The following is a 25,846-nucleotide window of genomic DNA, read 5'->3' on the forward strand; positions in this document are numbered from 1 at the left end:
GAATTGAGCAGTGGGGTCTTGTGAGTTTACTCTTCAGTTCACTTAGATGTACAAATAGAGCCTCGGTCCCAGGCAGGAGCGTAGCTTGGTCAGTAAGGTTGGGGGTCGGGGGGGGGGGGGGTTTGGTGAGCTTCAGATTCCACAACAATCACGTATAGATTATACATTCGGGGGGGCAGGAAGGGGGCCCTTAGGAGCAGTAGGGGGGGAGAGGAGTGCGGATTGTGAGGGATACTTGTAAAAGAACCATTTTTAAGCCCTTTAAAAATGAGAATTGTGTGTGTGTTTTTGTCTGCATGTGTATGTATGTAGAAATCCCAGGAGAAATCCAACAGACAGCTCACCATGCCCGACTTAAAGCACCTGTACCCAACTATTTAATACAGAATACATTTAGTAGAGGGGTGTAACACCCTTAAACATCCCCCACCCCCCTCTAAAGCTACTCCCCTGGTCCCAGGACGTTCTTTCCTTAAAAATCCTTGAGCAAATATCGCCTGCTCGTCACGTTGTAACCAGTAACCGGATGACTGCTGTTTGCAAGCACTGGGGGGGAGGAGGCTGCTCTGCATGCCACATTAGCTATGTGTTTTTTGAGTAAGTAACTCTTCATGTGCAAAGTTTTATGGATTCCTGACACTGCCAAGATCCAGTGGCCAGCAGACGGCGAGAGGGAGTCAACCCCGCGCTGCAGAGAGATTCTGCTGCAGCGGTGCTGACCATCCGAGCTATCTCACCTACTTCTCTTCGTCGGCGACGATGGAAACCTCTTTACTTTTTAAAATTCTTTTCGGAAGATGGATGAGTATTGAACTAAGGGCAAGCTGAGATTGGCAGCAATGGGGTGCTCACAGAAGACTCCCCACTACCCTTCTGCTCCCCTCTTTTCATTCCTCTTTGTCATTCCCTCCAATGTTCCGCTGCACCATGTTTTATTTATTCACACGTTCAGTATCTCCTTGTTAAATGGTGCACCAATCCACTTTTCCCTCTCCTTGTCTTGCCCACTTTACCTATTTAACTTTCGTCCGTTATATGGATGTGGTGTCCAATGTATGTCCCGGTGATTGGGACTCACCCCAGATTTGTAGGATGTCCACAGGAGATCATTTTTTTACATGTGAATGTAAATGGAATCCATTCACTTGGGGTTATCCTGAAAATCTGGCATAGATCCGGACCAGCCATGAACTAAACCCTGGAAGGAATAAGTGTAGTAAAATAAGGCTGCACTGTCATGCATGCCCTCTCAGTGGCACACTTGGTCTTCCAAATGTACAGACAGTAGGTCTATTTAAGGCTCTAGATAGGGAGTGCCCAATGTATAGTAATGGGATCCATGGCATATTTTCTGGCTCACCAATGCCTATATAAATTAGGCGTGTTTGGACTCACTTCGTGCACATTTTTTTTTTTACGTGGATACCCAAGAATCTGGCCAAGGTGTGGCCCTTGCTGATGTATGCTGGGCACCCCTGCTGAAGACAGTGGCTCAACTATCAGGACCAAAAAGGCAGGCATCTGACCCCTCCCATGGTGCTTTGTAGGTTATTAGACCAAGTTGTATGGAATGCAAATGTGCAACTTCATATTGCAAACTGCACAGGATGGGGCCTGTGTTAGTGAGAAACTCAGCTCCACACCCAAACTGCAATTCTTAGCAATATTTGGGAATCTTTTGTTGGGGAAAACAATGTCTTTTGTCTTCCATCTTCTTATGGTGACCACCGCTGCCCAGGTCATAATGGACACTGTGTCCGTTCCTAGACTCTTTTGCAATAAAATAATGCATTCTGGGTGTTATAGCCTCTGTTGGACCTGCCCCTCTGCAGTGTCACTCCCAAACGTTTTGCCTTAAACCTCCTATTTTCTGAATTTCAATTTTGTTGGCCATTGGACTCTGTGCACTTTAGCACTGCTAATCAATGCTAAAGTGCTTGTGATCTCTCCTTTAAAAATGGTAAAACTGTTTCAAACCAATTGGCACATGTAATTTACTTCTACAAAATGACCTAGTATAGTGGTACTGCATGTACCCAGGGCCTGTAAATGCTACTAGTGGGCCTGCAGCACTAAGTGTGCCACCCAATTATTCTCACAGTCTTGTTTTACTACTTTTGTTCAACTAGACTAGCACACCTGAAAACAATTATTTGTAGCCAAAAAATCCATTACTGGAGACTGCATATCAGTGGTGCTGGAACCTTTTTCATAGTGGGGGTGCTGTCATCAATGTTACATCATTAAACTCAATGGGATTCTGAAAAATCCAAGCATTATGCGAAGGAAAAATGTCACAAGTGCTTGAGTTATTGTGGGCCAACTCTGATTAAGTTGGGATGCTTTGTACTGCAATGTTTTTTAGCTTTTTTGTGCTATTACAGACAGAGATGACCATATGCAAATCGTGGTGGCCACACTTCAAAACCATGGACCAGCTGGAATTGCCAAGTCAAATCCCCATTGGATGGGAACACAAGTAAACCTAACTTAAACTAGCTCCGTCATTATGGAGCTAGACCATAGCCAAATGCCCTGTTGCTGCTCCCTTTCTGCAATGGCAAAGGAAAAACTATTTTTTTTTAATGAAATGTGCCAAATAACTTACCAGTTGTTGAGATTAATAAAAAAAATCCACCCTTCACCATATTGCAGAGCACGAATTTTGCAATATGAAGAAGAAAGCGATCAATTGGAGATCTAAAAAATTAGCAAAAAGGGTTGAATACATCCTGATGTAATTCAGTGTCTGACAATGTTTCTTCAAGACCAAAGAGCTTGTGGTAGCTGTGTTGGTACTCATGCAAACAATCCATTAACTTACACTGAGATGCACCCCAGCCTCCCTTTTCTTTGTCTTTGAAATCAATTCATAGCATTTGAGCTCATCACCAGGTCAAGGTGCAACAAGTCTGCAGAAATGTACTGGTAACCTGAGAACCCATGATGCTCATTGCAATTCAAGTCAGATATTAAGTACAATACACTTAATCACCAGGTTGTTTTACCAAAGACATGGGGATAGACTTGTGGTAAGTGCCCAACACTTTGTTCAGTTCATTTTGATTGTTGTTGCAAAGAATTTGGAACACCAGCCTATGGTAATAACGTGCTGTAGAAAAGTACATGAACAGAAGGTCTTTTGAGTCTTACGTAAGTGGTACCACACCTTGAGTGCTACAACTGTTTTAAAAGAAGTCTTCAAAATGTGAATTATGAGGTCAAATAAGGAATTACTGTGGTACAACATCTCCTTGTTAGGTTCCTCTCACACGATGATTCGAAACTCAGCCTACACCTCTTTGATGAAGCAAAAGAAGCTATAAATATTTTGCGGATTGAATGGGTTTCACATAGAGAAGACGTGAAATAGCTGTTCATGTTTGACTTCCCCTATGGAAATGTGTCTGACTAGTTTGCCTATGGCAAATCCACTTTCATAAGATGACAAAGGAGTTGGAAAAAAGTGATGGGACTTTGCTCGATTGTACCTCCCTAGGGGTGAAGATGGCATAATATAATCTTTCAGTCATGATTGTTAATATATGTTGAAAGCACCTAAGAATAGGCTGCAGAGGTGGAATTGGGTACAAGTCCAGAAGTACCCAACAGGAGGGGTCGGGTCACAAGTGTCCTGAAAGGACAGTCGATTCTCAGGTACCTGGGCTGGCGCACTCGGGTGCAGAATAGACAGCTACTGGGCTCCATGCGTTAAAGGCCCTCGCATTTGTCAGTCTCACGGGCTGAGGTTGCAGAAATCAGGACAGCTGGGCTACCCTGAAAGTAGGTCTCTGTCGTGCTGATGTCCATCATATACCTCCGGTTGGAAAAGGCCCTCAGAGAGCGTGGGCTCTCACCTACAGGGGGTTAGAAACCCATCTATGGAGACAGGCTGGTCTACCACAGTCAGCCAGTACACTGGAGCATGTAAGGATTTCATGGGGCACCTCTAAGGTGCCTTCTGGGTGCATGTATTATTAACTCCATCACTGGAATCAGTGTGGGCTTATTAATACAAGATGTTTGATACCAAACGTCTCTAGTTTCAGTGAAGCTATTATGTAGCTGGGAAACTCATAATCCCCAGTGCTTAGTACATATACTCAAGATGGCTTCACTGTTCACAGGCAGTGTCCTAGAATCTGACAAGAGTTGCCGTGCACACCCTGTTTTTGATAGTTAAACTATTATGCTCCTTGTTTCACAATTTGAGCCTTTTTGCGTGCTCCCTGGATGACGTGGTCCGCCCTTTTCCACGTGGAAGTTGACAACACAACAAAGCAGATGGGGCGCCACTGCACCCCAAATCCAGACGCTCAGCTATAATCGTTGAAGTTGCACAAATTTAAATTACTTGTTCCCATTTTCTCTGTTCTTTTTGCTGATAAATCCATTTTACTTCATGTTTTGAATTGTATTAGTTCTTTAATTCCAATGTGCTATCCACACATGATTGGCCGATGTTTTTTAACACTTCTCATACCACGGATATGCCACAACAGGCCTTTTTCCGGGCACGCGTCAAACATGTAACATCCTTAGAATACAGTGATGATGTCACCCAATGCATTTCAGACTTTTGGAAGTCCTTCCTCAGGGGTCCACTGAAAGATTAAATAAAAACGTTGCTATAAACATTTTGCTTAAATGACTACAGTTAAATGCAATTCGTAACGAGGTCACATAATTATACTGCTTTTGAAATCTCCCCATGGTTATACACGTTTTAAGCGCTACCCTCGGAAACCGGAGCCAAAAAGCTACCGTAATTAGATTTAAAAGAATCCCCTAACTAACTCCCTTCTCGCGATGTTTAACCCCCCACAACCGTACGTACGGAGTCCACGCTGGTCGATGGTGCTTGGAGCTGAAGATGCTGCAGGCGGCTCGATGTGAAGAGTTCCGGTGGATCCAAGGGTGGATCTGAAGATGTGAAGACCTGAAAGCAGAGGGGACAGAGGGGACAATGTTCAAAGTCACTAGCCAGTGACTACCGTGGAACCAGGATGGAACCAGGCTATGTTGGGTGCAAACAGGCGTTGAGGTGTAGTTTCTCTCTGCAGCCACGTGGACACCGGGGGTTGAGGACGTCCAGGAGTCGGTCACGAGCTGTCCAACACAGGCTTCTCGCTGTTGGCGGTATCGGCAACTTGATTGGAGCAAACAGGCCTTGGCTAATGCAACCCACGCAGGAGTCAAAAAAGGCTTATCACTCGGACCAGCAAGGTCAGAGCGGGTGCTCCTTTTTACAGGAGCGAGGGCAAGTCTGGAGCAACCAGACCCGCAGTGTAGTTCTTCGGTTTCGTCACCAAGATGGCCGCTGACCACGTGGCTAGTGGCCGGGATGGCGCGTCGAGTGGCACAATGCAAAAGGACCCCACGCAGATCGTGGAGATGCTGGGGGGCTGATCTTCGGTGCAAGGGCTGCTCCGTGGTGGGGGTTCTCAGTCCCCAAAGCACAATGTCGAGGATGCCTCTGATGCTGCGCAGTGAGCTCTTCAGGTGTCTTCCAAGATGTCCGGTCCCACGTCCCTCAATGTCTCCACAGATCCCTTCTTTGCAGGGACTGTGGATCAGGCTGTGAGAAGTCTGGGAGTTTGGGTCTTGTCAGGCTCTGGGCTCGGGCTCCGGCGGGAGGCGGCGGCAAAGCAGACGTCGATTCTCTGGTTGGTGCCTGTGTTCACAGGGTGGACACTCCTAGGCCACAAGGGAGATGCTTTTCAGTCTTCTGTGCAGCAGAATGTCGAAGTCCAGTCGTCTTCCTAGTTTCAAGTTGATTCAGGATGATCTGAGGTGCTCTGGCACTGCTCCCACTCTTATTCCCAATCTGAGGGGTGGATCACCTGCTAGGTCCCTCCTCTGGGTGGGACCAGGAAGGGGGGCGGTTACACCCCCTTTCCTTTGTCCAGCTCCTCACCAGGCCTGGGTCTGGAAAGTCCCAGGACCGGTTTGGACTGGCTTATGCACGGGGACACCTTGTGTGCCCCGGGCATGTCTCAATCTATTCAGCCCTGTCCTACCCAATACACAAAATCCTGTCTGGGGTGGTGCTCGCACCTCCCAAGGCAGGAAACCCTTTGTCCAAGCCTCCCTCGCTGGAAGGACTCCCAGCAGCAGGAGGTCAGACTTGTGTCTGTGGTAGCAGCATCCATTTTGTGATGCTGAGGCTCTGGTTAACTTTAACCGGGGGTTAAGGCTACACACATGTCGTGTCCCTCTAGAAGGGTGGAATGCTATCCCCGTGCACAGAACTGTCGAGGGGATAGTATTCCAAATCGTATGACACCTTACTCGACATGTTTTGATAAAGCCAAACCAAAGTTAGCATATAACCACGAGGATTATAATGCACTTAAGAGTATATGGTATGGCAATATCCCGGAACAGCTAAGGGAGTGGTTCCCGGCAGCTGCAGGCAGGCTCAGCTCATGCTAGAGCACCATCTCACATATTTCCAAGCACTCTGCCTCCAGGATTGAAGAGGCCTTCCATAGGAGTGGCTGATAGGAACATATGTGTCCAGTTTAAGGTTAGATATAGGGATACTATATCTAAGTAAGAGGTGATTACACCAACTTACCCCAGCTGAGTGATCAGCCAGTTGTGTCAAATATGGAGGCCAGGCCAGGGGTGGCACAATACATGCTGCAGCCCCTGGTAGGCCTTGGAAACACCTATGCCCTGGGTACCTAGGGTACACTGTTACAGGGCCCAATAAGGTGAACCAGTTCCAATTGTGTATGCACCTAAGGTACATGGAGTCCATTTTAATGAGAGAGCAATCAGCCTGGGGCCCTGAATAGCAGGATCCCAGGCCAACTATGTCAAAAACCAGCTAAACACCAGGCAAAAAGTTTGGGGGTAACCATAGTCAGATATCCACCTTCCTACATAACCCCCCCAAACGAAAGGAGATAAGGCTATCCTTGACCAGGTAAGCCTATATTGCCTAAGTGGCCATATAAGGAAGTACCAGCTCTGGCTTGGTAACCCCCTGTCTCATGGTCCACTAAGCAATCCCTCACCCTAAGGGTATCTGAGGGTCTCCACCATAAGGAATCTCTACCTGTGGTGTGTCTTTGCAAAGTAAAAGGCTGGTGTTGAGTTGGAGTACTGAAGTGGGATTCCTCTGTAGGACTCAGCTTCCTCCAATCACTCTCCACCATGTGTGCCTTTCTTTCTTTGACTGAGTTGCACTGTGCTCTCAGGGTCAACCTCTGGCTACCTAAAGCTGGAGGCTGGGTCCCTCTGTTTGGCTTACTCGAGGGACAGTTCAGGTTTGGGCCCTTAGGGTCCCAGGGTTGGCTGTGCCCAACAGAATCCATCTGTGGGAGGTCCCTAACTATTTTTAAGGGGGCTCCCTCAGGAGTTCTTAAAGTTTTCACCTCACTAGGGCTACTAGTTTTGGTGCCCCTAATCTGTTGATGGGGGTGCTTTATTTGACAGGGGGCCCTTTGGGTCTCACTGTCCTTCTTGTCCTCTGCAGCCCTGGGCTGAGAAAGGCAAGGTAGAGAGGGGCAGGTTACCTGCTCCAGACTGGGTCCCACCTGAGAAGGGTCCACTGCCATCAGGGGCTTTGTCAGGCTAGGCCTAACAACCTCTGGGACAGTTCCTTCATCAGGGGTAAGATCAGTTCCCTGAGGAGGCTGATCCTTTCCTAAAGTCTGGTGGGAGGGAGATTTCTCTTCCTCCTCAATGCTCTCAGTTTGGGTGGAGTGATCCATCATTTCAGGCTTCACTACCCATGTATCAGTTTGAGTTTGGGATGTGGCTATCACAGCCCCACCAACCTTTTCAGGAGGAGACTCAGTTTGGGTATGGGCTGTTACCATCACAGCCCTGCTACTCTTTTCAGGAGGGAAGTTAGCTAAAGATGGGGCTGAGATTTGCTCAGCCCTACCAACCTTTTCAGGAAGGACATCTTGGATTGGGGCTGTAGCCATCACAGCCCCACTAACCTTTCCATGGAGATTTACCATTTTAGAATGGGTTTGTTGTTCAACCTCAGCCCAGGCTGAGATTTCCAAATCATTATCAAGTAGGCAATCTACAGGCAAGTTTGCTGACACTGCCACTCTCTTTGGGCCAGTGACACCTCCCCAGCTAAGATTGACTACTGCCATGGGGTGATTGGTTTCTATGCCGTCAATGTTTGTCACCTGATATCTGGCATCAGGTAAAAGTTGCCTTGAGGGGACTAGACATTCAGCCACCATGGTGATGCTAGCCCCTGTGTCTCTGAAGGCCTCAACTTTCAAGCCATTGATGAGGGGCTCCTGTCTATACTTGCTCAAAGTGTTTGGGCAAGCTGTGAAATTGGCAAACCCCATGCCAGTCTCATAGACAAGAGTATCTGAGTTAGGGGACCTGGTTAGGCCAGAATCCACCTGAGCTCCAAAAGTAAACCCATCCAAATTCTTGGGGGTGCTCCCACCACCTGGGGGACCACTGCTAACAGTAACAGGAGGTGTTGGAGCTTTACCTGGAGGTATATTTTCCTTATTGCCATTCTTGGGACAACAGCTGTCTGTTTTGTAATGTCAACCTGTTTACAGGCATGACAATAAGGCTTTTTCTGGGTTGAAGAAGTGTCTTGGGACCCACCCCCATTCTTGGAGTTTTGGGGCCCTGGGGAAGTATTTTCCTTACTTTTATCCCCACCCTTCTCTTGAGGCTTGGTAGTCTCTTTCTTTTGGTCACCACCCTGGTTCTTAGGCCTGATCCTGGTTCTGACCCATTTGTCTGCCCTCCTACCCAATTCTTGTGGGGAGGTCAGATCAGAGTCAACCCGGTGCTGATGTAGAAGCTGATTTTGACAATTACTTAAGATTTGCTCTCTCATAATTAAATTATACAATCCTGTATAGTCAGTAACCTTACTTCCCAGCAACCAGCCCTCCAGAGCCTTAGTGGCACATTCAACAAATTCAGACCAGTCCTGAGTCTGTGTCTTCTGGGTATCTCTGAACATTAACCTGTACTGTTCAGTGGTTAAGCCTAACCCATCAACCAGAGCACTCTTCAGGACCAGGTAGTTTCTAGAATCCCCATCACTAACTGTGAGGAGTCTGTCTCGGCTCTACCTTCAAAGGAGAGCCACAAGATTGCTTCCCACTGCTCCTGAGGGATCTGCTGTACTTTGCAGGCTCTCTCAAGTGCAGTCGTCCATTTGTGGATATCATCCCCAGCTTTGTAGGGGGGCACAATCTTACTCAGGTTTCTGCTATCAAAAGACCTGTCTTTATCCTTTTTAATATTGCTGCCACCAGTGGGTTCTATTACCCCACTCTCTCTAGGCTGTCTTGCTCTAGCAAGTTTCTCTTGGGCCAGGGCAACCTCTAATTCTTGTCTCTGGATCCTCAATTCAGCCTCTCTCATTTTGGCCTCATGTTCCCTTCTCTGAGGGCTAGTCATCTCCCTTCTGGAGTGACCATGAGAACCTCTAGAAGCCTGGGAGGTATTAGATTCACCTGAGTGATTCCTCCTCCTCCTACGCTCCTGGTTAAGTCCACTTGGGTGTCTGGGCAAGGTCAGCCTTGCTTCAGTCCCAAATACACTTAAATTAGCCTGGTTAAGCCTACTGACTAGCACCTGGCTATTTCTACCATCATCAGAATCACTGCTCCCCCCCTTCTGTCTCTTCTTCCTCTTCCTCCTCTGGATCTACCTGAGGAGCTCCAGTGATGTGGACATCCTCATCTACCAGGACTATAGGGACAGGGGCATCAGCATTGTCATCCTCTGAAGGAGAGCCTCCTTCAGCATTCCCTGTGGGGTCTGCTTTAGAGGTCTTTAGAGTCTCAGACTGGTCTAAGATCTCTCTAAGGTGGTCTGTAGTAGGGGAAGGCCCTGTCTTCAGACCCCTTAAGGCACAAAGCTGCCTTAATTCCTTAAAGGAAAAGATAGCAAATTTGGATGGTGCCCTTGGAGGGTCACTCTCAACAGGAGTAAGTCCACTGGACCCCTCTGCTCCAGACATTGCTCTAGTGTGGGTGGATATGTTGCAATCTACCTACACTGGTGTTTACCTACTAAACCTATCTAGTAGTTGTAGTCAGGGTGTGCTACTCCCTATCCTCTACAACAACTAAGTTCAGTAGAACTTATGTATACTAGTCTTGTTTTATATGTACCTAACAGGTACCTGTATGATCTTTCAAATGATAATCTCAAAGATTGTAATGGTAAAACAACAGCAAGCTCAGATCCCAATCCGCTGCTCACCAATGTGAGAAGTTGGCCTGGTATGTGATGCTCACTAATTCTAGTGATCACCCTGTCCCATGCCAAGCAACCCTTATGATGATCGGTTGTAAGTCAACCTTTTAGACCAGTTATCCTAGTGGTAACGTGGACAAAGCAGTCTTAGGCTAAACTCTGAAAGGCATGTGAAGCCAGCTGTATTACCATACACAACCCCCTTGAATACCAAATGAAAGGACACCACACAGATATATATTGAAAAAATATATATATTTATTAACTACAAATATCCCCTAAACTCTTTATGAGCACAGAAGCACAAGCGTTTAACAAAATACAGTTTAAAATACACAAAAGTTGCACAATATGGATGAGCCCTAGGGACTACCTAAACCATATACTAAGAAAGTGGTATAAGAGATACCAATCGATAGGGAAACAGGCCTAGGGCCTTGGGAATCGCTGGAGCTGTTCGGGACTAGCAGTGACTAAGTCGGGAAAGGCCCGCGGGACTCGGGTGCAGTGTTTAAAGTGCACGCACTCACCAATACAAAGTCTATGGTGCGTAAAAGTTGGAAAGTTAGTTAGTTCGGAACCTTCCGAGTGACCTAGAAAGCTGAAACTTAAGACACAGGCCCTAGAGGTGTGTACCAGTGTGGGAACACCGGCGTTGCTGAGTTACCTCACCCACAGGAAGCGGGTGCATAGGGTCGAAGTAGTGTCGGGTTTCGTCACGCTGGTCGATGGTGCTTGGAGCTGAAGATGCTGCAGGCGGCTCGATGTGAAGAGTTCCGGTGGATCCAAGGGTGGATCTGAAGATGTGAAGACCTGAAAGCAGAGGGGACAATGTTCAAAGACACTAGCCAGTGACTACTGTGGAACCAGGATGGAACCAGGCGATGTTGGGTGCAAACAGGCGTTGAGGTGTAGCTTCTCTCTGCAGCCACGTGGACACCGGGGGTTGAGGACGTCCAGGAGTCGGTCACGAACTGTCGCACGCAGGCTTCTCGCTGTTGGCGGTATCGGCAACTTGATTAGAGCAAACAGGCCTTGGCTAATGCAAGCCACGCAGGAGTCAAAAAAGGCTTATCACTCGGGCCAGCAAGGTCAGAGCGGGTGCTCCTTTTTACAGGAGCGAGGGCAAGTCTGGAGCAACCAGACCCGCAGTGTAGTTCTTCGGTTTCGTCGCCAAGATGGCCGCTGACCACGTGGCTAGTGGCCGGGATGGCGCGTCAAGTGGCACAATGCAAAAGGGCCCCACGCAGATTGTGGAGATGCTGGGGGGCTGATCTTCAGTGCAAAGGCTGCTCGGTGGTGGGGGGTTTCAGTCTCCAAAGCACAACGTTGAGGGTGCCTCTGATGCTGCGCAGTCAGCTCTTCGGGTGTCTTCCAAGATGTCCAGTCCCACGTCTCTCGATGCCTCCACGGATCCCTTCTTTGCAGGGACTGTGGATCGGGCTGTGATAAGTCTGGGAGTCTGGGTCTTGTCAGGCTCTGGGCTCGGGCTCCGGCGGGAGGCGGCGGCAAAGCAGACGTTGATTCGCTGGTTGGTGCCTGTGTACACAGGGTGGCCACTCCTAGGCCACAAGGGAGATGCTCTTCAGTCTTCTGTGCAGCAGAATGTCGAAGTCCAGTTGTCTTCTTAGTTTCAAGTTGATTCAGGATGATCTGAGGTGCTCTGGCACTGCTCCCACTCTTATTCCCAATCTGAGGGGTGGATCACCTGCTAGGTCCCTCCTCTGGGTGGGACCAGGAAGGGGGGCGGTTACACCCCCTTTCCTTTGTCCAGCTCCTCGCCAGGCCTGGGTCTGAAAAGTCCCAGGACCGGTTTGGACTGGCTTATGCACGGGGACACCTTGTGTGCCCCGGGCATGTCTCAATCTATTCAGCCCTGTCCTACCCAATACACAAAATCCTGTCTGGGGTGGTGCTCGCACCTCCCAAGGCAGGAAACCCTTTGTCCAAGCCTCCCTCGCTGGAAGGACTCCCAGCAGCAGGAGGTCAGACTTGTGTCTGTGGTGGCAGCATCCATTTTGTGATGCTGAGGCTCTGGTTAACTTTAACTGGGGTTAAGGCTACACACATGTCGTGTCCCTCTAGAAGGGTGGAATGCTATCCCCGTCGACAGAACTGTCGAGGGGATAGTATTCCAAATCGTATGACACCTTACTCGACATGTTTTGATAAAGCCAAACCAAAGTTAGCATATGACTGCGAGGATTATAATGCACTTAAGTGTATATGGTATGGCAATATCCCGGAACAGCTAAGGGAGTGGTTCCTGGCAGCTGCAGGCAGGCTCAGCTCATGCTAGAGCACCATCTCACATATTTCCAAGCACTCTGCCTCCAGGATTGAATAGGCCTTCCATAGGAGTGGCTGATAGGAACATATGTGTCCAGTTTAAGGTTAGATATAGGGATACTATATCTAAGTAAGAGGTGATTACACCAACTTACCCCAGCTGAGTGATCAGCCAGTTGTGTCAAATATGGAGGCCAGGCCAGGGGTGGCACAATACATGCTGCAGCCCCTGGTAGGCCTTGGAAACACCTATGCCCTGGGTACCTAGGGTACACTGTTACAGGGCCCAATAAGGTGAACCAGTTCCAATTGTGTATGCACCTAAGGTACATGGAGTCCATTTTAAGGAGAGAGCAATCTGCCTGGGGCCCTGAATAGCAGGATCCCAGGCCAACTATGTCAAAAAACCAGCTAAACACCAGGCAAAAAGTTTGGGGGTAACCATAGTCAGATATCCACCTTCCTACACCCTGTGCATTTCTTCCAAAAATTGCGTTAAATACCAGGCAAGAAGTGGGGGTGACCATGTCAAAAAGGGGTACTTCCATACAGGAATAACATTGCAAGAGTTCAGCAGGGTATCCCAAACCCATGAGTATTGTCGAAGACTGGTGTCTTACGTGTTACATCCTTCTTTCTGGACACCAAATGGATTTCTTGGTTAGACCCTCACCCACTCTTTAGAGGCATGCTTCATCAACGGGTCTCATCCTGGTCCCTAAAAACAGGATGGGCATGACCATATTCTAGGGAGCACTTTAGAAAGAAGTATAGCCCTTGCAGAGCAATATAAAATACATTAAACAACCAAGGTATCCCTTTCAATAGTGTTGTTCAAGTATGACTAGAAAACCAATGTGGGGATAAGATGGGGATATAATGCCCCAGACCTCTCCCCATATTGAATTATATGGTTCCCAAATAGAAAATCAAAATATAATTTCCTCAACAATTGGGTGAGCAAACCCTACAAGTGCATGTTTGTCTGGCATGTTTTTTGTCCCACCTAAATAGATAGGCAGACATAAAGCAGACTTCAGGGCATTATGCTTGTCCTGATAAAAACCCTGGACCCAGGAGCCATTATATTGATGGCTGAAACATGTCGACAGACTAGCAGGGTAAGGTATGTTTGTTTTTCTACAAGACCCTGGGCTATAGGAATATGGTCAAGCCCATCCTGTTTTTTAGTGACCACGATGCGACCGATGATGACGCATGCCACTAACAGAGTTGGTGAGGGCCTAACAAAGAAAACCATTTTGTTTCCAAAAAGGAGGGTGTAGCCCGTAAGACACCAGTGTTTAACAATACTCCTGGATGTGGGATGCCCTTTAGTGTTATAGAATAATTTAACAATTCCTGTACATTACTATAAATTCCATAAATATGGCTTAGCTAGGTACACATTGATATATATTTTTTTAAATACATATAGGTGATCTCTTGCTGCTCCTTCACCTTGCCATAAAGCCCATGGTTCTGATCTTGAGAACTGTTGAGGAGATATCTGACTTTGAGTGGGAAGGCAACAGAGGACAGTCTCCCTAGATGTAGATGATAGTCTTATATATTTTAGCCAACCTGCTGTAGGAAGTCACTGTGTAATGCAGCTCCACAACTGCGTCAGTGCAATGTTGGTCCTTGAAGGCAATTGGACTGATTGTATCCTCTTACAGGTATGCGGGCCACTGTGTGAGGAGACCTTGGATGTTAATCTCATGGCTTCAAGTAGCTAGGTGTCCATATGGCCGGTTTGCAGCAAACATCTGGCCCCATTATGTTGGCCCTGATAGATTCACTCTAATAATATATGAGAGGAACTCTTCAAACAAAAGGGACAGGGTTTAGATACTTCACAACAATGACGAGTCCCTCTTATGAATCATATACGTGGTAACACACCCATCAACCCTCTTCTTTCTCGGGAGATAATCATACAACAATTTCCATCCACACATCCATACAGAGAGACCTGTTTGATGCAAAAATATCTGTCTTTTATTAAATAATATTATAAAATAAAGTCTTAATATATAAAATATCGCAATGTCATAGTATCTCACAAACAATCTAAAATGTAATCAAATTGGATGCTATCAAGCACAATTCAAAATCTAAAAATCATCATAGCCTTTAAAATCCATCTCTCTTTATATATTAACACCCTTTCGGTACTGTACTATATGTACATAATAATCACATTTCATTAGTTTAAATCATAATGTTGCTTATTGTTCCATGAGCCTATATAAAAACAATATCAAAAAAGTTCATAAACACAAAAAATCATATTACACAGATTCTAAAATTATATATTGCAAGTTGTCAATGCAGAATTTTTGTGGTGTGCAGCTGGTTTACCCCACCTTCTTCAGGACAAAGTAGATTCACAGCATTCACTTGGATCACTGGTGTGCACTCTCTCTGTCACTGATGAGACATGTCCCTACTGTCTAAATTATCTCCCTACCAAATTTGTGATGTCTTCTCCAAAGCAATTCTCATTGTGTTCCTGTAGCTTTGCACCCTTAATACCATGGTGTGGAGCTTCTTGTGGGGCTTTGGGACACCCTGAAACTCTCAGGAACAATGCTATAAATCTACATGACGGAGGACTTAAAATGCCAGACTTGGGGCCTGATTTAGGTTTCGGCGGATGGGCTACTCCATCACAATGGTGACAGTTATCCCATCCGCCGAAATATAAATCCCATATTATCCTATAGGATCTATATTTCGGCAGACCGGATATCTGTCACCATTGCGATGGAGTAACCAGTCCGCAAAATCGAAATCAGGCCCTTAGTTTCATACTACTGGACCTCCCTCCTACTGGTCCTTAGAGAATGGTTATTTGTCTTAAGCTCAGATCCAGCATTTTGCACAGTGAGATGGAAATTGGGGGACCATTTGCCTATATGCAGGCAAGCTTCTGGCAGATCTCCCACCTGCCATAAAAGTAACAATTGGTTTCGAGCAGATTGACAAGATACCGTAATATCTTTTGGTGAGGTGGATATTCCTGCACACTCTACCTCATCCACTTCGAAAACCTCTATAGAGTATATCGCCCGTGAGCCCAGCTTTACAAAATAAGATGTGAATGAAATGAAATGAAGATAGGTATTTATAAAGCACACGGCTACTTACGTAGAGTTTCCCGGTGCTTAAATCACCCGAAACCGCAACAAGATGAACTCAAACTTGCCTACCAGAGTGATATTGCTGATACAACCAAGTTTTTATTTTTCTCCTGAAAAGCAACAAGTTCTGAACCTGTCTGCGATGTAAGGGCAAGTCATTCAACAGACGTGCTGCTAAAACCTAAAAGGAACGTCCCCCTGCCCGAGAACAGGCAAACTTAGGGATGAACATGAGGGACTACCCTGAAGACCTCAAGGACCATTGGGGCTTGTAATGTTGGATCCTCCTTCTCAGATAAACAGCACCAGTACCATGGAATGCTTGAAAGGCCAGGACAAGAGCCTTAAACTGGATCCTCTTTCTACCCAGGAGTCAGTGCAGTGCCTTCAGGTGAGGTGTCATATGTGTCCTGGGTTTCACCATAAGAATAGCTCTGACTGCGGCGTTCTGTACAACCTGCAGTCGATTAAGAAGGAATTCCAGTAAGCCCAGGTATAGGACATTAACATAGTCCAACCTGGATGAAATTAAGGCTTGCACTACAGTTTTACGGTATTCAACCGGTAGCAGAGGAAGAAAGATTTTTACCATTTTTAGTAGACCAAAGCATGTGCCAGCAACAGTATGAATTTGAGTCTTCATCGCTAAATTAGCATCCAATTTAACTCCCAAGTTCTTTACCGAACTAACTGGAGCAGAGGGGGGAGACATGTCCCGGGCCACAATTGGCTCCACTCCTCACATGGAGGACAGCCCAAAAAAATGATTTCGGATTTTTCTGGATTGCAATTTAGTTGATTGAAACGCATCCAAGAAAAGACCTCCGACAAACATCTGTTAATCTCACTCCCTCTGAAGTTCATCTCTTTCTCACATGTTAATACAATTGCGTATCATCTGCGTAGGAGATAATCTTCGCACCGTGCGACTCCGCTAAGAAAGCAAGGGGGGCGATATAAATGTTGAAGAGCGTAAGATCTCAAAATTGCACCCTGTGGAACACCCACCTTCATGGGTGGCATTGCTGCTGATAGGGGAGGGGACCAAATTTCCTGCTGCCGCTCACTCAAAAAAGAGGCAAACCATTTGTATACCGTGCCCCCAATAACACACTCTGACAGTCTACGCTGGAGTCGGTCGTGGGGCACGGTATCAAAGGCTGCATACAGGTTCAGTAATATCGCCACATCGCTACCCCCTTTATCCAGCTGTGTTTTAATAATTTCTTAGACTTCCAAAAGCGCTGTTTCAGTGCTAAGAGAGGCTCTGAAAACCGACTGGCTATCATGGAGGATATGGTTCACTTCCACATATTCCGTTAATACTAAGTTAACATACTTTTCAAGAACTTTTGAGAAAAAAGGCAGCAGGGAAATGGGCCAATTGTTGAAACCTCCACAATGTTCTTGAGATGCTATATCTCTACAGACACTTTCTCCGCACTGTTTGGGATTGCACATAGATCCAGTGCTTCTGGGGAAGCGTTCTTAACACTCTGGCATGGGTACTAGTTTGACTAATCTCCTATACTCCAAAATCCATTCTTCTCCACACATTCAAAGACAAAGAAGTGAACCACTCTGCAAAGGCACTGTTACCTCTAGGCCTGATACTTGCTCAATAAGACATTACTTGTTACTCGAGTGATATATGAGGCCAGATGATAGGACTCGCGGAAAGAAAGTTGTCATTTGGTCTCAGTTGGAAATTTGCCTTTTCTGCAGGGTCACCTCAGAGTTACTTTTACCTTTTAGCTTAATCTTAATTTTACCGGCTATAGAACTCTGTGCACTTTGCCTCTGGTAACAATGGGTACAGTGCTTGTACTCCTCCTTTCAATATGGAAAAATTGGTATACACCAAATTTGCCTATAAGTCCTGGTATATGGAACTAAGTATATGCAGGGCCTGTAAATTAAATGCTACCAGTGAAGGTGCAGTATTCATTATGCAATCCACTGCAGTGGCACTGTTCCGCATGTCTCAGACCTACTATTGTAGGCTGGCTGTGCAGTTTTAAACAGTATGGGCCAGATGTACAATGCATTTTGCCAGACGCAAATAGCCCATCAGACCATTTGCACCCGGTAAAATGCATTTTACAATGTACAAACCCTATTTTGCGAGTCAGCAAATTGAGTCGAAAAAGGAAATGGTTGTACATGTGACCCTAAATTCCACCTGTCAAACTAACCCCCTATCAACAGACCTACACCTTCTTTTTATTTAATAGTAATTCACCCCAAAAAACAAAAAAGGACTACCCATAGGGCAGGGTCCATGGCATTTATAAATAGGATATATGAAAAGTTAATATTAAACGTCCTTACTGTGAAAAGGCCCTAAAAGCTAGTTTAACTGAATAGGGCTGAATATTCCATAGGAAAGAATTGGGATGCAATATTAAGTTTAATGAATTTTGTCTCTGGCTAGGAAACGGCTACATTTTTTATATTTTGACTTCCTGAAATATTTATTACAAGCCCAATTCATTGATGAAGTCATATTTGTAATAAATGTTTTGGAAAAGGAATTGATGTCTCTGGATGCTAAATCAGCATTCGCCCCCACACCTTCTACTAGCCAGTAATTTACATTTGAATAGACCTGATCCTAGGACTAAATAATTGGCTGACCTGACTGGTCAGACATGAGCCATTTGAATCAGACAAAATATGCAGGGTGGGGCTGTGAGAATCCTTTTTGACATTAAAGTGTCAAATCCTGGTTGAATGTCACATCCTGCATTATAGGTCTGCTAGGGTCTTTAGTATGTTACTTGGAGCCTCTCCTGTCACATGCAAATGGTACCTGGCACTTGGGCAAGGCCCTTCTTTTCCCTCTGCCCCCCGCCCCCTCAGCCAAACAGGCCCCAAACCCAGTGGGCCCCTTTGTGACATTACACTGTCAATCCTGTTTGATAAGACTGGTGAGTTTATATATAATATTTGGAGCACACTTCAAAGGAGGGAATCTGCATGCCAAAACAAATTTGTGTATCCCCTCTATAGTTGCTGAAAACTCTGCCTTGTTCTACCAGAAGTCTGTCTCTGGGGCTGTTGTGCGTACAGGACCTGCCTCAAAATGGATTGTAGGGTTAGATGTTGGAGAATACACTAGGATTACCCAAGTACCCTTCCCACAAACTCACCCGGCCCTCAGAGCTCAAGTTGAGTTTGATCGAAGGTTTCAACCTTCTTGAAAATGACCAAAGTGTGGCATCTCCAGGCACCCACTTCAGAACACTCCTGGACCTGAGGGAGATCAGAAGAGGACTGAACACGCTGTCTGAAAAGAGCCCTGTAGGATTGGACCTGCTCACTCTCATTTACCCAGGACAAAAAACTGGACTCCAAGGGCCATAAGGCTGACCTCCTGTTAAACCTACAGGGTCACAACAAACTACAGGAGGCCTTTTCCTGCAAATGTCCATCTAAGTAGTGGGAATTGGACCTGGACTGGACCCTACTCTCATGCCTCTGCCCAACACCCTGTGATTTACATGCCTCCCATTAGGTCCTCGGGGGCTTTAGAATTACACCTCTCTGGTGGATGAGGACTTAGGACTTAAGTCAGAAGGTAACATCTTTGAACCTGATTAGTATATCTAACCCTCCCTTAATAGCGGTCAGCATCCAATTGTACTTATGGTCTACTGCAACCATTGAGTCTCATTGGCATTATATCCTTCTTGGTGGTATTGCCACTTAAACCTTTAAAAATCCATAACTCCAGTTCCCCTTATTGAATTTTTGTCGTTTTGGTGGAATTTTGTTTATTACATTTTAATCTGTTTTATAACACATTTTGAGATTTTTATTATTTTGCATTTCTACTTTATTTAGTATTTTTTTTTCCGGAGCTTTATATAGCTCAAATTTGACCCGAAGGTATTAGAGAGCTTTACATCAGCGCCAGTTGCGTTACATAAGGACACATTCATTTTTGTTAGCCATGGGGAGATTGTGATTTGCCCAGAATCACAGGATGTTGAGCGTCGTTGCCGAGACTCGAACTAGGTTCCCCAGATTTGAGGACGACCGCCCAAGTAATTAGACCACGTCCTCTCCCCGTTACTTTTTCATTACTGCATAAATGTCTCACACATTGCCCTTAAAAAAGGCCAGTGTCCTTTGTGCCATAGTTACTAGAGGATTGATTGCAAGTTAATTTAAGGACTTTACTGATTCACCCTATCAAGGTTTGTGGTTCTTACCTGAGGTGGGCACTTACCCCCTTCAACTAATAACTCAATTTCTTACGGTCTAGTTCTCTATAGATAGATCCCCTTTAGACCTTACATTCTCTGAAAACGTTACTGCTCACGATCTTCATTACTCTTATATGTACTACAAAAGTTCACCATCAATGGCTTAACTACTGAAGTCTGATTTGCATTGCCCGCTGGGTGTTAGTAATACAAATATCAATAGCTTTGTTTATCCCTAACACATTAGAAATCCACCCTTATCAAAAAATCCCTCCTTTACTGGGGAAAACACCACCTCAAAATTAAGCTAATCAGTTGATGACAACTGACTACAGAGATGATAACCCAGGCATGTAAACCTAATTGCGGGATTAGAGTGATTTAGGGCCTGATGTATCAAAGGGTTTTACCCATTCTGTGTCAATGAGAAAATGTGTTCATACATAAGGCCCATAGTCATGATAAAGTCATACACTGCTTTTACTGTCTTACATAAACTACTTTACAAAACACAGTGTCTAAACAGAAACTGCACACACATGTAAAAACAGGACCACACACTTCTGATTCCTATGTTTCTGAGACAAAATGTAAGGCCTGCATATTTAGCGATAGTAGTATATTTATGATCAATTTACTAGTTCAATGTAAAGAAATGTATGATTAACTGGTTGTCTCCGTGTGTTTTGAAAATATTAAACTTTCTCCTGATTAGATTTGTTAAAAATGGAAGATACTCATAAAAACATGCTTAAACATTTTTTTTGTTTCTGTGTATAAAACAGATCAAGGCTAAACTTAGGGCCAGAGGTAAACACTGGTCGCAAAATACTGATCATAATTTGTGACCAATATATTTGCGGCGAGTGTGATATTTTGCAAATTAACCTATGTACTAATAGATGATTTCTCAAAACAGTGGACTATGGGTTGCAGTTCGACCTACCTCATGAATATTAATAAGGTTGGTTGCAAATTGCGACCCACTATGATTTGCTGCATCACAAGGACGGTGGCATGCTGCAGTCAGATCACCTTGCCTCAGATTACTTTTTAAAAAAGCAAACATTGTTTAAATGCAGTCTGTTTCCTTAAAGGAAATCAAGATTCATTTTAAAACAAAATCAGAAGTTTAACAAACATTTTTCAAGACTCCTTGAGACCATTGCCTGTTCTTAAAACATGTTTTTGTCAACATTAATAAAGGGGAAGGGAACCCTTGACACCCCTTCCCATTTTGTGAATGGTTTAGCATACCTTTCAGATTTAGGTCGGTAAACATTAATACATCCCTTTCCAAATCGCTATTTGCATGGGACACCCTAAATACACCCCTTCCAATAGTCAATTACATGTTATAGAATCGCAATTTGGGTGTGATAAATGCAAAAGGGTCTTTTTTTAACAAATGTCTTGATTTTCTGAATAGAATGTTTGCTACCGTGAAAAAAAGCCTTAATAGCTGGCTCTTACTGTCTTTTACAGTGTGCTTTTTTCAACAACATATGCTGTCAGCATGGGTGATAATAGAGTAGTGTACAGGGTTAATGTGCAGCTTAGGAAATGGAAGGCTTACTATTCATAGCATTTGCTTATAGGAAATGTGATTGTTGGTGACATATGCAACACGTAGCTGAAATGAAGAAGAATCCAAGTAAGTTATGATAGATGCTTTAATCAATCGAAGAGCATATGAGAAGTAATCCAGCAAGTTCAGTATCCAAGAATAACTGACTCTTACACAGCAATGCAAGTACATGACATATGCAACATTCCACATTCAGTAGTGACATAAGTAGAATGTGAAGGATTAAAGGAACAGTAATAAAAAGTAAGCAACACAACACATCCCCCTATCTAATAATAAAAAAAATAAAAGGAAGGAAAGAAAACAAAAGAAAGGATTAGGAGGAACTACTACTAATAGTTGCGAAATAATAACTATAGTTAACTATTATTAGTGATATAATCTTTAAGCCACAAAGGAACCACCTTCTTCCTTGAGGAATGGCGGAGGGAAGAATCTCCACTAGTAGCTGGAACTTGGTTCACAGGAGTGATAACAGAATCTTCAGAGATGTTGTTAGAAGACCCTAGATCACTATTTTCAGAAACATTTACATTTGAATTTACATTTGAATCAGGAATACAACTCGTACCAGGATTCGCACTAGAATTGTCAAATAAATTATCATTGCCATCAGAATCTTCAACATCTAAATCTTCTGGTTTCCAAGAAATGTTAGGACTAGAAGAACAACACGGATTACATCTGGCAACTCTACCTAAATTCCAAACCTTTCCATTGCTAAGTTTAACAGAATTCTTTAAAATTTCCATTACTTGAAAAGGTTCAGAAAAGGTAGATTCACCCTTCTGTACCTTATACGGTTTTTTTATTCTAACCCAATCACCAACATTTATCCTAACTTCTTTAGATCCATGCTTCCAATCATGATATTTTTTACTTTTGTCGTGTACCTGTACCAACCGTGCCTTAACAAGATCCTTAGAGTAAGGTTCAGTTTCTCCAGAGAATAACCAAGTAGGAATACTTTTAGAACGTGGGTTCCTACCTTTCATTAAGACAAATGGGGAAATACCAGTAGAATCATTTACAGTAATACGATAATTCCAAACAACTTTCCCAACCTGAGTTGGCCAATCCAAATTATTGCTACAAGAAAGTTGAATAGTATTTTTCAAAACCCTGTTAAAGCGTTCTACAACTCCGTTTCCACCTGGATTATAAAGAGAAGTTGTTCTATGCCTAATGCCAAGTTTACTAAAATATCTTTTCGCTTTAACAGACAAGAACTGAACACCATTATCGGTGAGAATGCAAGAGGGAATGCCCTCAGTAACAAAAGTTTCATCCAAGAAACTTAAAACAGAATCAGTATCTGCTCTCTCTACTATCTTAACAACCGGCCATTTGGAAAACAGATCAATGATGACTATTAGGTAACGATGAGAACCATCTTGATCTTGAATGGGACCCATAATATCCACAGCAACAGACTCCCAAGTTGATTCAGGGGGGGAACACTCCAACATAGGAGGACGCAAGGTACGTAAGGTTTTATCTGCAGAGGAACAAATGACGCAATCCCTAACAATCTTTTCTATTTGAGAATCACAACCAGGCCACCAGAATAAGTTTTTTACCAAAGATTTGGATCTCACAATACCAGGATGACCTTCATGGCAAAGTTCAATAATTCCCTCACGTAAACCACTAGGAGGAACGATTTTTTCACCCCTCAATAAAGTCTCATGAGAAACAGAAAGTTCAGACCTGACTTCCCAAAAAGGTCTAAAAATATCATCCAAAACATCTTTCTTATCTGGCCAACCCTCAATTGTGTAGGAAATCACCTTTTGTAAACATTCATCAGATAAATACTCATTATTCCACTCTTCTTTGCTGAATGCTGAAAGACCTTCATCATGAACATATGCTATTTGTAATTCATTCCAATCATTATTGTCCACCTCTTCTAACATTACAGGCATCCTTGACAGAAAATCCGCAAGAACATTGCTTTTGCCAGGAACATAAACAATCTTGTAAATGAAATTCTGCAATCTCATGGAAATCCTAGCTAAACGAGCAGAAGCATTAATAACCCCTTCAGTAGTCAAAATCTTTACTAATGGTTTATGGTCACTGCGTAACAAACACATTTTACCCCACACAAAAGATTTAAAATGATCAAGAGCCCAGGCACAAGCCAAAGCCTCCCTTTCTATAATAGGGTACTTTTCTTCACAAGGAGAAAGAGATCTTGAGGCATAGGCTATAACATTTTCCTTCCCCTTCTCATCAATCTGCACCAAAACAGCTCCCAAACCCTTGTTACTTGCATCCGTAGTAATTACATTCTCCAAAGAAGGATCAAAACTGTGCAAGGCAGTGGTCTGGGCAATAGCGTTCTTAATATTCATGAAATCTTCATCACAAGACTTTGACCATTCAAACTTCACACCCTTTTTTAAAAGTTGCCGAATATTGTATGAAACACTCGCAAAATTAGGAACATATTTAGAGCAAAACTCAGCCATTCGTAAGAATGACTTGATGTCATCTTTACTTGTAGGAACAGGAGCCTCGGAGATTGCTGAAACCAAAGAGGGTTTGGGTTTAACCCCCTCAGCGTCAATGATATGGCCTAGATAAGTTACACTTTTCTGAGCAAATTTACATTTGGAATGTTCAACAGTAAGGCCCTTGCTTTCAAGAATATTCAAAACTTTATGTAACCTTGATAAATGCTCATTTTCATCATCTCCGAAGACTAGAATATCGTCCTGAAAGAATCTGACACCTTTTTCTCCCTTGAATAATTGGTACATAAGCCGTTGAAAAACAGCAGCCGCTGAAGCTAAGCCAAACGGCATGCGTTTATAACGGAAGCAACCAAAAGGTGTCACAAAAGACGTGAACTTCATTGAATCAGGGCATAGAGAAATCTGTTGGTATGCAGACGACAGGTCTATGGTAGAGAACCATTGGGCATTACCAATACTAGAGACCATCTCATTGATTTTAGGAAGTGGGAATTTGTCAACCACAATGTTGTTGTTTAAATATCTTAGGTCTACACACAACCTGATTTTGCCATTGCTACGTCTTGCGACGACAATTGGCGAAACCCATTCACTCGCTTCAATAGGTTCTATGATGTCAGTAGACACAAGTTTATCCAGTTCTTTACTGACTTCATCTCTCACTAAGATAGGCACATTTCTACACTTGTGCACCTTTGGACAAGCATCATCCTTTAATATGATTTTATGTTCAAAACCAACTAAATTCCCCAACGTTTTACTAAAAACTTTTGGAAATTTCTTTAAAATGCTATCCGTAACAATAGAACAATCATCAACTACTAGGACTTGTTCTTTACTATTAGGATCTAAGATAATGTGGAGTTGTTTTTGGTCGAACCACCCTAAAACAGGTGGTCCTTTCTTCGAAATATATAGTTTCCCTCTACACTCCCTGTCCTTGAACCTGAAAACAAACCAACGAAAACCCAAGATGGAAATAGGGTCTCCCAAATAACCTTCAGGGTGGATATCTGATGGTAATAATTTCTCCCCAACATGTTGGATAAATGAAGATTTCCACATTTCTTCATTAACAATGGTATAAGGTGAGCCCGAATCGGCATAAATTTTTACAACTACACCACCAATACTCATTGTACAAATAGGTTTGTTAACCATGTCTTCGTCTCTTATTCTTAAAACTAACTTATCATGAACATTCATCACTAGATTATCCTCAACATCATTTTCAAAATTCTCTTCCTCATCAATGTCATTCACGAAATTTACTTTACTTCTCTTTTTCCTATTGCATGCTTTCGTTAAATGACCTTTCAAACCACAACTAGAACATTTGGCTTTCAAACCAGGACATCCTTTGAAGTCAGCCAAATGGTCTAAACTGTTGCATCTGTAACATTTAGGTTTAAAATTAGAGGAGGACTGAGGATGTTTAGTTGAAAAAGATTTGTTGTTAGAACTAAAGGACTGCCTAGAACTATAGTTAAACCTTTTTTTATCAGTAGCATTAACTTTGCAAACTACCTCATTAGTCATTGCACTATTATCATTCTTTATCACATTAGCGCATCTGCCAGACATTTCTGCCTTGCGTGCAATGGCAAGAATATCATCAAGAGGAGAGTCCCTATTTATCCATAACCTATCCTGTATGGAGGTATTGTATGAATGCATAACGATTTGGTCTCTAATTAACTCTTCTTGTAGGACACCAAATTTGCAATCCAAAGACAATTTCTTCAGATCAGCTAAAAAATGATCAATATTTTCTTCTTTAGTCTGTTTCCTAGAGAAAAATGTATACCTCGTTACGCCAATACACACCTTAGGAGCAAATCTTGTTGTTTAAAACACCTTTAGCTTTTCGCTTCAAATTAATAAGAAATAATTATGCTCAACACGCAAAGA

The 25,846-nt window shown here is 43.8% G+C and overlaps 1 protein-coding gene across 1 annotated transcript in view; it reads left to right on the plus strand.

The window, feature by feature from the left end:
* Positions 1-25,846, plus strand: part of POU2F3 (POU class 2 homeobox 3) — a 114,964-nt gene that overhangs the window by 24,771 nt on the left and 64,347 nt on the right. The gene's annotated exons all lie outside the window — the stretch shown is intronic.

The sequence above is a fragment of the Lissotriton vulgaris genome, chromosome 2_1 (genome assembly GCF_964263255.1).
Source record: "Lissotriton vulgaris chromosome 2_1, aLisVul1.2, whole genome shotgun sequence".
NCBI lineage: Eukaryota > Metazoa > Chordata > Amphibia > Caudata > Salamandridae > Lissotriton > Lissotriton vulgaris.